An 11,946-nucleotide genomic window follows, 5' to 3' on the forward strand; every position below is an offset into this window, starting at 1 on the left:
AGAAGGGGAGACACGTAGAGATAGCCATGTGACAGTGGAGCCAGAGGTTGGGGTGATGCTGTCACAAGCTGAGGAAGGCCTGGGGCTCACAGAAGCTGGAAGGAACCAGGAAGGATCCTCCTCTGCAGATTTCTGAGATAATGTGGCTCTTCTTACACCTTTATTTGGACTTCTGGTCTCCAGAGTGAGAGCAAATACACTTCTGTTGATTTAAGTCATCTAGTTTGTGGTACTTTGGAGCAATAACTCTAGGAACCAATACACACTCTCATCAGCCATCTGAATCAGTGACTAGGGAAATCCCAGATTCAATCTGGCAATAGAATCTCAACCCAGATACCTGGAGACAAGAAAGCAGGTCTCAGAGTGACCATGCAAGCTATCGTACTATGAAAGGTTCAGGAGCCAGACCCCTGCCCTGCTCCCTCTTCAGGAGATCTCACTGTCCACTTTGAAGAGGTGCCTTCTGTCCTGAGATGGACAGCATAAACCTTGAACAAGAGACTGGATTTCAGGGCCTTGGAGAAGAGAGACAAATCAAATCTTTTTCTTTCATTGTCCTGTTGTTTTTAATAATAACAATACCTCTCATTTCCTGAGCACTTACTCAGGCATTGTGTCAAGCACTTGACAAGGATGCTGTCATGTACAGCTGCACATAAGTAAGTCCTGTGGCTCCTGAGGGTCCACAAAGATGATGCCTTCCTTTGTACTGACCCAAGATGTCAAAATAAACCTGCAGGAAATGAATGAGGGGTGGCAAATTTTCAGTTTTCTACAGTCGCTGGAATGAAAACTGATGCACCACTATTTCCCTTCATATATATCCATTTAGTCACCCTAGTTCCGATTTTCTATAAAGCAAGTTTTTTATTTTTTTTAAACTTGGTGATACTGTCACAAGATTAAACCAAAGAAGCAGAAAAGCTACCTTGCATGAGAGAAGATCCAGAAAGGACTAGAAAAGCATCTTGTGTCTGAGGCATAGTTACACCAGCTCAGCTCTTTAAATTCTTTTAAAAAATAAATGATTTAAGAACCCCTCTCCTCTACCTACTCAAGTAGAGGGGAGCAGGAGCAGGCAGCACAAGAAAAGTCTTGTGATGAAATGGTAAGCCAACGTCATCATCTTCGTCTGCTTCTATGAGAGCACTGAGCTTCAGAAGAGAAGCAATGAGGCAGGTGAGAAAAAGGGAAAACACTTCCCTGTTATCACTGCTGTCCCCAACCTCAGAGAGGCTGCCGCCCATCCAAGACCTGTCCAGGGCAGGAACGACTCAGGGGCCAGAGACAAGCCCATCCTGGGAGTGAGTGGAGCCAGTGCTTCTTGGAAAGTGGGCCAGAAAAGGAGGCTGGATGTTGAATTTCCAGCCATGGAATTAAACCTGGTGGAACAACCTCTCTCCTCTCACAAATGCATCCCTCTCCACAGTGGATGCACTTCTTTCTCCCATAATGGGTCTATAAACTCTGAAGCATTCCAGCTCCATCCTAGGCCTGTGGTCTTGTTCAAGTCACTTAAAGTGAAGTGAAGTCGCTCAGTCGTGTCTGACTTTTTGCCATCTCATGGACTGTAGCCTACCAGGCTCCTCAGTCCATGGAATTCTCCAGGCAAGAGTACTGGAGTGGGGTGCCATTTCCTTCTCTGGGGGATCTTCCCAACCCAGGGATAAGATTTTCCTTATTTTCAAAAGGTAAAATAGAAACCAAAGGGGAAAAAAAGTAAATTGGATGTGGGTTTTGAGGACAAATGGAATAATGCCTATTTGCATAAGATCAAAATTGTATAGTGAGTTATAATGTGTAAACTATTAGTCGCTATAATATGTAAACAATATTATAATGATCATTGTAGTCTCCCAAACATTACTGGGGCTGCTGGAACAGTAAGGAGTATTTCGAGGCTGAGAATTGTGGGAGAGCCAATTATTCTAACCATCAGTTCTTCCTGATTTGGCAGCCCAGCCGGCAACCTACATTTTCAACTTGCAGAAAAGAAGGAAAATACAGGTCGACTCCCGGGAGGGAAACTGAAGGAAAAGAGGAATGAGGGAAGTGGCTAGAATCGAATTGCAGCTAGGTGGTTTGATTTTCTGTGTTGAGTTAAAGGTGTCAAGTCCAGACAGCAGGTTTATCAATAGTTACTATGTTTACCCAACAAAAAGAGATTGTGTTAGACCCCTACTGACCCGCAGCTAATCCCTTTCCCAGCAGGTCTAGGAAGGGGCTGTTTGCTCAGGCTGCGAGCAGTTTTTGCATCTAGAGGCTGCAGCAAACACTGACGAGAATAGAGCAAGCTCACAAACAGCAAAACCCCTCTCCCAGCCAGAAAGCTAGCAGGAAACACCTAAAGGGAAGGGATTCGTGAGCTTCCCTTACTGCTTGGGGAGCCAATCACAGGAGCCCGTTCAGACAGACAGCCAATCACATCGCTCGTCAGGACAGAAACCAATCATCTTGCTTCCCCATCTAGGCCATTTCTTCGCAAACCTCCTCCTGCTGAGGGCTTGTTAACAGCGCTGCCAGTGGCGGGGGATGCTAGAGAGGTGGGGCAGCCGAGAGCCCCAAGCCAGGTCAATGTAAGGGGCAGGCTCTGGCAGAAGGGCTGAAGAAAGATACGGCAAACACCCAGGCAGAGCCCAGCTCCAGTTCACAAGTCCACAGACATTTCTTTACAGGATACTGCCTCTGTCCCAGTTTCCCTGGAGGTTCAGATGGTAAAGCGTCTGCCTGCAATGCGGGAGACCTGGGTTCGATCCGTAGGTCAGGAAGAGCCCCTGGAGAAGGAAATGGCAACCCAATACCCAGTACTCTTGCCTGGAAAATGCCATGGATGGAGGAGCCTGGTAGGGTCACAAAGAGCTGGACACGTGTCAGTCGGACAGTGTCTGGGGCACTGGAAATAAGAGGGATCCCTTCAAAGAGCTCACAGTCTAGTTGGAGAAACAGAGGAGTTAAAAGAGCCAAGCTAGAAGCATGGGGTGCTGTGAAACCAGATTGGTTCAAGAGGACAGTGGCACCCAGGGGCCTATAGCCCAAAAAGGACCTGCAATAGCTTGAGACCCTCAGCACACCATACCCATTGGTTTGCTAAGGCTGCCATGACAAAGTACCACAGACTGGGTGGGGGGCTCAAACCACATTTCCAGAGGTTAGACGTCTGAGCTCAAGGTGACAGCAGGGCTGATTTCTTCCGAGACCTCTCTTCTTATAGGAAGTTGCCTTCTCCTAGTGTGTACACGTGGTCTCGCCTCTTTACCCACATCCTTGTTCAAATGTCCTCTTCTTATACGGACACCAATCCTATGGGATGAGGGCCCACCCTCATTTTACCTTATTTTTACCACTTTAAAGGCCCCATCTCCAAATACACTTGCATTTTGAGATCCTGGGACTTCGGACATACGTATGAACTTGGGGAGGAACAGTTCAGTCTATAACATCATCACTTTTCACAACTATTATGAAGCCCCTAATTAGCCACTTTCTCCTGCAGAGTCCACAGCGATCAGGGCCCCTTTGTCCCCTAAATCTCCCGTATCAAGTGCCTGGTTGACTCACTCCTGTCAGCCAAGCAGGATGACGAAGCTCTGCATCTGGCTCTTGAAGCAAATGCTTCGCAGTTCATCTTATTCTTCAAAAATCTGCATGTTGATGAGCATCTTGGAACTATCTCTTTCCACTACTCACCAGCTCTGTTCGCTGGCCTCATGCCCAAGGAATTTGATGTGTCACTGAATCTGCGATAAGGACTGGTATTTCTTTTAGGCCTGGCAGGGAGCGAGCCAGCTGTCCATCCATCAGGGCCCACACGAGCCAGGCTGGACATCCTGAGGAGGGTGTGCATGCCCTGAGTCTCCTGCGACAGGGCACAAGGGGTATTCTGTGATCACAGACCACAGGGCAGCCCAGCAGGGTCTGCACAGTCTACCTGAAGGTAGTAAGGACCCTGGTCTTTGTTGTACCACTCAGTGTGGCAAAGGTTCATCGAGCATCCACTCAGTGTCAGGCACTGACCTGTGCTAGAAGCCAAGAGGAGGGATGAAAGGATCACCATCCTGTCCTCATGGAGCTTACAGTCTCCTAGGGAAGGACTAAACACATAATCCAGCATAGGACTCTGGTCCAGTTATGGCCATGGGACTCAGGGAACAGAGAGTCAGTCTGCCCCTGTTTCAGGATTAAGAGAAGCTTCCAGCAGGAGCTGATGCATGAACAGTCTGGAGAGACTGATGAAATTAGATAGCTGATGGGGACAGTGGAGAGAGCAAGATGATCAAAGGAGGGGGTTCCAATAGGCAAGGGCAAGACGATGGAGGGATGAAGCATCAGATGTGTGGGAAGAATCTCATGCAAGCCTGTGTAACTGGAGCCTAAGAGGTGAAGGAGACAGTGGCAGGAAGTAGATAGGAGAGAAGGCCAGGGGCCAGGTCATAGACAGTTATGTAAGCTGTGCGAAGTGGCTTGGATATTTCCTGTGAGGTTTTAAACTGTGTTTATAGGAGCAACTGGACTCTTTCATGATGCCTTAGGACAAGAAGCAAGACTGAGCACGTGAAACGTTCGTCAGAGCATCTTGACTCTTACCTCTTTTATACAAATGACTCCAAATTTCTTTTCTATTTGAAAAAGAAATTTTCTAAAATTAAAAAAAAAATCAGCAACTACTATTGCTTTAGCTATTGAAGAATCTTTGTAGAGTTTTAAGCATAGAGTGGTATGGTGGTAGCAGGGGAGGGTGATAGTCTGCAACAGAGGGGTGCAGGCCTTGCAGCAGGAACACCAGGTAACAACCACTTCCAGCTGCTTTCCCCCGCCTTATTTTAGTCTGCCCCTTCTCCCAGATAGATTCTAATGCACCAGTTGGAAATGAAATGGTCCATGAAAGAGAAATACAAAGGAGCTGAGAGATTGGAGAGTTAGGAGATGAAACTGATGGGATGTCATGATTGATTTAACATGGAGAGTGAGGAAGATGGAAGTGTTTAGAAAAAATACTGGGTTTGCGGTTCAGGTGACTGGGTGTGCACTGGTGCCTTTAACTGGGAAAATAAATAGAGGGAAGGAGCTCATTAGAGCAGACAGATGACAAGTAGCGTGTTGGCCATGTGGCCTCTGACGTGCCAGGGGACATCCGCCTGGAGTGGCCATTTATTTGAGTCAGATACTTCTTAATACAGGCCAGTCTGAATAGATGCCTTGCATATTGTAACTAGGTGTAGGTAGGACTTTTTTTTTTTTTTTTCTTTAACAGATAAAGCCTTCAGGTTTTCTACAATCTCTTCTAGATCTACTTTTCGATCTCATCTCCTTGTACTTTCCAGAAGCATGTGAAATCAGAGTAGGCTGGTCTGCCCTGTCCACAGATGATCTGCTCAGATAGACTGGCTTCTTTCTTGTCCCCAAACATAGCTCCCATTGTAGCCTTTGGAATAGATACAGAGGCGATGGAATTGATGTCTCTCACGTGGGATCCATATAAAATGTAATAAAAGGAACGCTACATGGCATGCTGGTCCTGTTTCTAACACCCTTCTCCCACTCCTATGGGATGTGACTCATCCTACCAGACCCCTGTTCTCCATTCACTTCCTCCATGAATCCTTCTCTGCTCCACTCCCACGAGGAGGGCAAATCACAGGTCAGTTTGTCTGTAGAAAGTGTCCATGAGGGGAAATTCATTCTAGAGCACATCTTTTTGCTGGTTCCGGTTTCCGGGAGACTCCTCATCCGGGTACCCCAGCCCCTTACCACGGGGATTAGTTGCCCTTGTCTCTAGTGAAGAGTAGCGCTGGCCCAGGAGGGGTCCTCATCAGAGTGCTGAGGATTTTTGGGGACCCCGGGCACCGTTTGTTCTGGGTCAGAGGCTCGCCGAAAGGTCCTGGACCCAGCCAGCCATCTGCCCATCCGTTTAGCTGTGTCAGGGTCTATTTCTACCCGGTTCAGTGTTTCTTCGCCACGTCTCAGTATGACTGAGTTTCCATTGTGCCCATGTGCTCATCTTGCTCTCCCTCTGCTTTATTTTTAGTCTGCCCCTTCTCCCAGATGGATTCTAATTCTCCAGCCCTGAGCAAATGCTTAGCAACAAAGCCCAGGAGCCCAGAGCCATTTTCCAACTCTCCAAGCAGCACCTCTTTCAATGGAGAACTACCTTTTCAGTGCTTTGTTCCATAAGGAACAAACAGAGGGGGTTACTCCTAGTTCTTCAACACTGGCTGGTAGCTTCCCCCCTCCCACTTTCTCTTTTCTGTCTCTCTGCTTTTTAGGGTACCGAGATGACTCCGGTACAGAAAATTGCCTCTTTGGGGGCAACGAAGATGTTCAGCTCATTTTTTCCTATGTACTGGCTTGCATCAGATCAATAGAGATTCTTTCTACCCCTCCCAGATATAGAAAGATTTATATAGCCCACATGGCATGCTTATAATATACACATGAGGCCTGATAAATTATACACTATTTATTATGCTACGAAAATGATACCCTTTGCTTAATTAAAGTAGCCATATGCTGCAGTGCAAATCATTCTCATTCATTAAAATCCCAAAATATGTTTTTTTTTTAAAAAGGACAGCCAGCAGCAGTTTGGAAGAATACAACCAGATCACACAATCCTGAGGACAAAATTGCGCTAAAAATAGTTTTGATGTCTCAGCCAGAAAAAAAAAAAAAAACATATCCACCCATCCATCCATCTCTCTGTCTCTCCCTCCATTCATCCATTAATTTAGCAAATAATAATCAAGCGCCTTTGGTGTGTCAGACACCTTCCTGCTGCGGTGGCCAGTGTCCCATCCTTGTCCTCAAGGAGTACACAGACTCCTGTGAGTGGAGGCAAGTTAACAAGTGCGATGTGATGATAGTGGTGAGCCGGGCGCCTGGTAGCACATTGTCATTGTTGCTGTTGTTTACTCACTAAGTCGTGTCCAACTCTTTTGCCACCCCATGGACTGTAGCCCACCAGGTTCCTCTGTCCATGGGATGTCCCAGGCAATAATACTGGAATGAATTGCCATTTCCTTCTCCAGGAGATCTTCCCAACCCAGGGATCAAAGCTACATCTCCTGCATTGCAGGCAGATTCTTTTTACCACTGAGCCATCCAGAAAACCTTAGAGAGTGTCTCACTTAGCCTTGTCGGACCAGAAAGATTTCTCAGGAGAGGTGTTTTCTGGGTACATCCTAAAGGATAATTAGGTCTGGGAAGTGTTCCAGACTATTCCTTTTTCCATTACCTTGTTTATTTTCTTCTTAGTGATTAACAGATCCCACATCTGGGGTTATTTTTTTCACTCTTTTGTTTCCATGAATATTTTCTGTCTCCCTTGTACCTCTGTAATCTGAAAGTGTGCTCCAACAGGAAACACAGCTCATTCGTCTTGTCCAGCGGTCTTACCCCAGCACACGTCATTGTGATTAGCATACAAGAGGGGCTCAAAACAGTTTACTGAATGAATAAATGAATAGCATGTGCAAAGGCCCTGAGCTGAGACAGCACAGGATATGTCCTGGGAGGTTTAAAGACCACTGTGCCACCTTCCCTGGTGCTTTGCACAGCCTCCCCAGATGCCTTGCAACACCTCCCTGCACTCACCCCTCCAGACACTCCCCCCACCACCCTTTCCCACAGGAACTGGCATTTGCCCACTGGCTAGAGTAAATAAGCACATTTGCATCCTGGAACAACAGCAGCTATGTTTCTTCATGACCTCAAGGTTAATGGCCAGTGGCCCCCAGGCACCATCTGCAGCAAACTAGGCCGTGACCACCTGAGAGACTCACTGTCACTCAGGCTGACCATGGGCTCAAGACACACTCTTCCTTTTCAGGAAGCCCTGTCTAAGATGAGGACCATTCTCAAGCCAGAGTCAGAAACACCTGGGTTCAAATCCAGCCTGGCCCAACATACTGAATCCTTCCAAGCCCTTTCTCCATCTTTAAAATGAAGATTAAAATACCACCTTCATGAAACTTTTAGAGATTAAATTAATTAATATACATGAAGTGCTTGGCATACAGTAAATCCCCAGCAAGTGAAATTATTATCATTGGATAGCACCAAAGGCACTTCTGGTTCTAAGAGTCTCCCTCTCCTTCCCACAAATGCTCGCAGATGAGCAGTGTTATCTCCCTTGGTTCATCCAAGGCTAAGAACTATCCTTGAGAGAGATTCTTACCATTGTAGTAGCGGTGTGTTAGTTGCTCAGTTGTGTCCGACTCTTTGCAACCCCATGGACTGTAGCCTGCCAGGCTCCTCTGGTCCTTGAGATTTTCCAGGCAAGAATACTGGAGTGGATTGCCATTTCCTCCTCCAGGGGATCTTCCCCTCACCCAGGGTTCAAACTCATGTCTCCTTTATTGTAGGCAGATTCTTTACTACTGAGCTATCTGGGAAGCCTCCTAACACTTTGGTATTAATGAGCTCATGCTTTTATGGAATCTCTATATATAGGACTATTTGTAAGCCTTTTTGACAAAACAGAGAGCCGTTTTGGGGAAGGAGGAACAAATAAGGCTGAAGGGCAGGTCAGGGTCAGATTAGGAGGGCCTTGCTGCTGCTGCTGCTAAGTCACTTCAGTCGTATCCGACTTTGTGTGACCCCATGGACTGCAGCCCACCAGGCTGCCCTGTCCCTGGGATTCTCCAGGCAAGAACACTGGAGTGGGTTGCCATTTCCTTCTCCAATGCATGAAAGTGAAAAGTGAAAGGGAAGTCGCTCAGTCATGTCCAATTCTTTTGAGACCCCCATGTAATGCAGCCTACCAGGCTCCTCCATCCATGGGATTTTCCAGGCAAAAGTACTAGAGTGGGGTGCCATTGTCTTCTCTAGGAGGGCCTTGAATGGCATCATTTAGTCATTTACTTCTTCCTTGGATGCACACATTCAAGCACTACTATTTACATAGTGAATTTCTTTAAATCAAATTTACAACTACACTCTTAAAAAAAACTTAGCCTTATCTAAGAAATAATAACATAATAATCACAGGTTTTATATCCTATTTGTATTTATCTATTAATAATATGCACAAGTATATATAGGTTTTTTGGAGTACTGTTAATGAACCCCTAATGTAATTTCTTGTACCATCTGGGCACGTGTACCCTATTTCAGAAACTGCTCAGGCATGGAGAGCCAGCATAGTTTCAACACAGGGAAGGTCAAAGGGAACTTTTAGGAAAATTGACCTCTTACCTTGGTAGCTATTGGCAAATCATCCCAAAGATTTATAGGTGACAGGTTTTGTGCAAGGTTCAGGTCTGTATTCCTGGGGTACATGTAGACCCGGGGTTGTGAACTAGCATGAGAGGCACAGGAAAACCATGGTGTTCCTTTCCAGAGTGGGAATTTAACTCATTGGTAAGTAATTTAAAACAGTGTGGCTATCTTGTGGACATTTTACAGTTATTTAGCAAAAATCACAGGAGTATTTAATTAAAAAAGCAAAGTCCAAGAATCTCACCCTGGCTGGGAGCCCAGAGAACCTTGAAAGAGAGCACAAAAGGACTAAAGATGGGAGCCCTGGGTAGGAGGCTAGTCCATCCTGTAAGGAAGAGTCCACACGTTTCTATTATATATGCAAAGTTTTGCCCAGCCCGCCTTCAACAGAACTTATGCAAACCACAGCAAGTGTATATACATGGACTGCTAAATGCATACACGAAGGAACACACACTTCAGGCCTTGTCTGTCAAGCCCAAGGCCCCCGGGTACAACACGGAGTCAATTCACAAGACCGCCGCTGTGGGACAAAGCCTACGGCCGAGGATGGGTGGTCTAAGTCCACTTGGCTTGAATTTCTGACAAACTAGACGTATTGAATTTGGAGTTCTAATTCTTTTCATCCATAATCAGGGAGTCATAGAGAGAGCAAGTATGTACGCTCACAGAGTCACCTTCATTCACACCCCCAGATACATACTCATGCCCACACACACACAGGCAGGTCAGACTGAACGACCCTCATGCTCCGACCCCCTGAGCTGCTCTGAAGGACCCGTGAGGTTCCCGCTCCTCCTCACTCTGGTCCCACTTCCCCGGAGCCCAAAGGCCAGGGCGCCTTCTGACACCCAGCTGGGAGCAGGCCCTCTGTCCTAGATTAAAGGGGTGCTTGGCAGGAAACACAAAGAAACTACAGCCCGGCTCCCAGGGTGGCTCTTTCCTTGCTTCCCAGCCTGTTCTTCTTGCTCCCTGGGCCCCTGGACAAGAGGCCACTCAGAAATCATGGCCCGGGAACAAGGCGGCATTGTCCCTTGGGTCTGGGCTTTCCTGAGGCTTGGGTGAGAGAAAGAGAGATGAGAGGGCTCCCTGGACCACAAGGTCTGGAGAGAAGCTGGCACCTGGGGAAGAACAAGTTCCCAGGCAGCCAGCCAAGCTGAAGTCCTCCAGCTGGTGTGGACACTGGCCCTGCTGCTCTCCATCCCCAGAGAGCACCTTCTCTGGAGCCCTTGCTTCACAAAACCCTCTTTCTACATGGCACTAACCTGAGCCCACCATTACTTTCATAGCACCTCTAGCAGGCATGCAGGACGTTAATCTGCAGAAGCAGAGAAGGGGCGTTGGCACTGGAGGCATGGGGCCCCCACCTTGAGGTACCAGCCCCATCTCCCCAAAGGTCATTGTCCAGAAGGAAGACCCCGGCCTGTCTGGCCCCAAGGGCCAACAGCACGAATGCAGCTGGTAACCCTCACTCCCAGATGCAGGTTCCTGTTCTCAGAGGTGGCAGTAGGGAGTCTTCAGGAGCTGCTGTGAGGATCAGTATTTGTGAGGGGCCCTCACTCAGCTCCCCTGCCCACATGTTCTACTAAGCACCAATGGAAATCCAACGCTGTCCCTCAAACTTCAGCCTGGCCATGGAAATCCTCCAGGCAACATGCTACTCATCCTCATTTCGACCTTTTTTGGCTTCTCAGCAGCTCATCGTTTTTTTTTTAAACAATCTTCAATCACCCCATACAATCAGGGGACATTGGCTGCAAGTTACCAAAAACAAAACACACAAAAAACAAAATCGAACTGGTCTAAAGAGCAAGGAAAGCTGTTGACTTGAAGGCCCAAAGAAGGGGCTGGATCCCTCCAGAGGCTCCAGCTCCGTGTCTCTGCCTCTCCACGTCTCCTTCAGATGCGTTCCCTGCTCTGTGGTTGGCTGGCCCACCTCACAGGTACAGAATGGCTTGAGCAGCCTCATTCCTCACAAACATAAAACCAATATCCAGGAGAGAGTTTCTTCAGGTGACACATTGCTAAGAGAAAGGATATGTCTCTTCTTGCAAACCACCTTTGGGAACTGCTGGTGGGTGACATCTCCTTATGAGGCTCTACATCTCTGGCTAATGACTGATTAAGCTGTGGCTACCTGGCCCATAATGGGAGAGTCATAGAACTTTGTCTCACTGGGCCCAGGGATTGGCCTGTGGATGGGCATGTAACCCAAGCTAGGCTGGTCATGGTCCTCCCTGAGGAACTGTCTAACTGAAGATTAGGTGAAGAGCCACCTTCTGACTGATTATCATACTGTGTGGATCTTAACTGGGGTCTGTCTGCCACTAGCCACTCCTGTAGAGAAAAGTCATCTGAGAGAAGATGCCGATAATTAGGGAGACCAATCAGGAGGTGGTGATGGGGTGTGGGTTCCTGGGTCCAGCGGTGCCTCGGGAAAGTTCCCCTCTCCTCTCCCAGTATTTTCTTGTGTCATACAGTAACCCCCACTGAAGTGCATGTGCGCCTGCTCAGTCACTCAGTCATGTCTGACTCTTTTGAGACCCCCATGGACTGTAGCCCACCAGGCTCCTCCATCCATGGAATTTCCCAGGCAAGAATGCTGGAATGGGTTGCCATGCCCTCCTCCAAGGGATCTCCCCAACCCAGTGATTGAACCCACGGCTCCTGCAGCTCCTGCATTGGCAGGCGAATTCTTTACCACTGTGCCACCTGCGAAGCCTAACC

Source organism: Bison bison, unplaced genomic scaffold (genome assembly GCF_000754665.1).
Source record: "Bison bison bison isolate TAMUID 2011002044 unplaced genomic scaffold, Bison_UMD1.0 scf7180017864518, whole genome shotgun sequence".
NCBI lineage: Eukaryota > Metazoa > Chordata > Mammalia > Artiodactyla > Bovidae > Bison > Bison bison.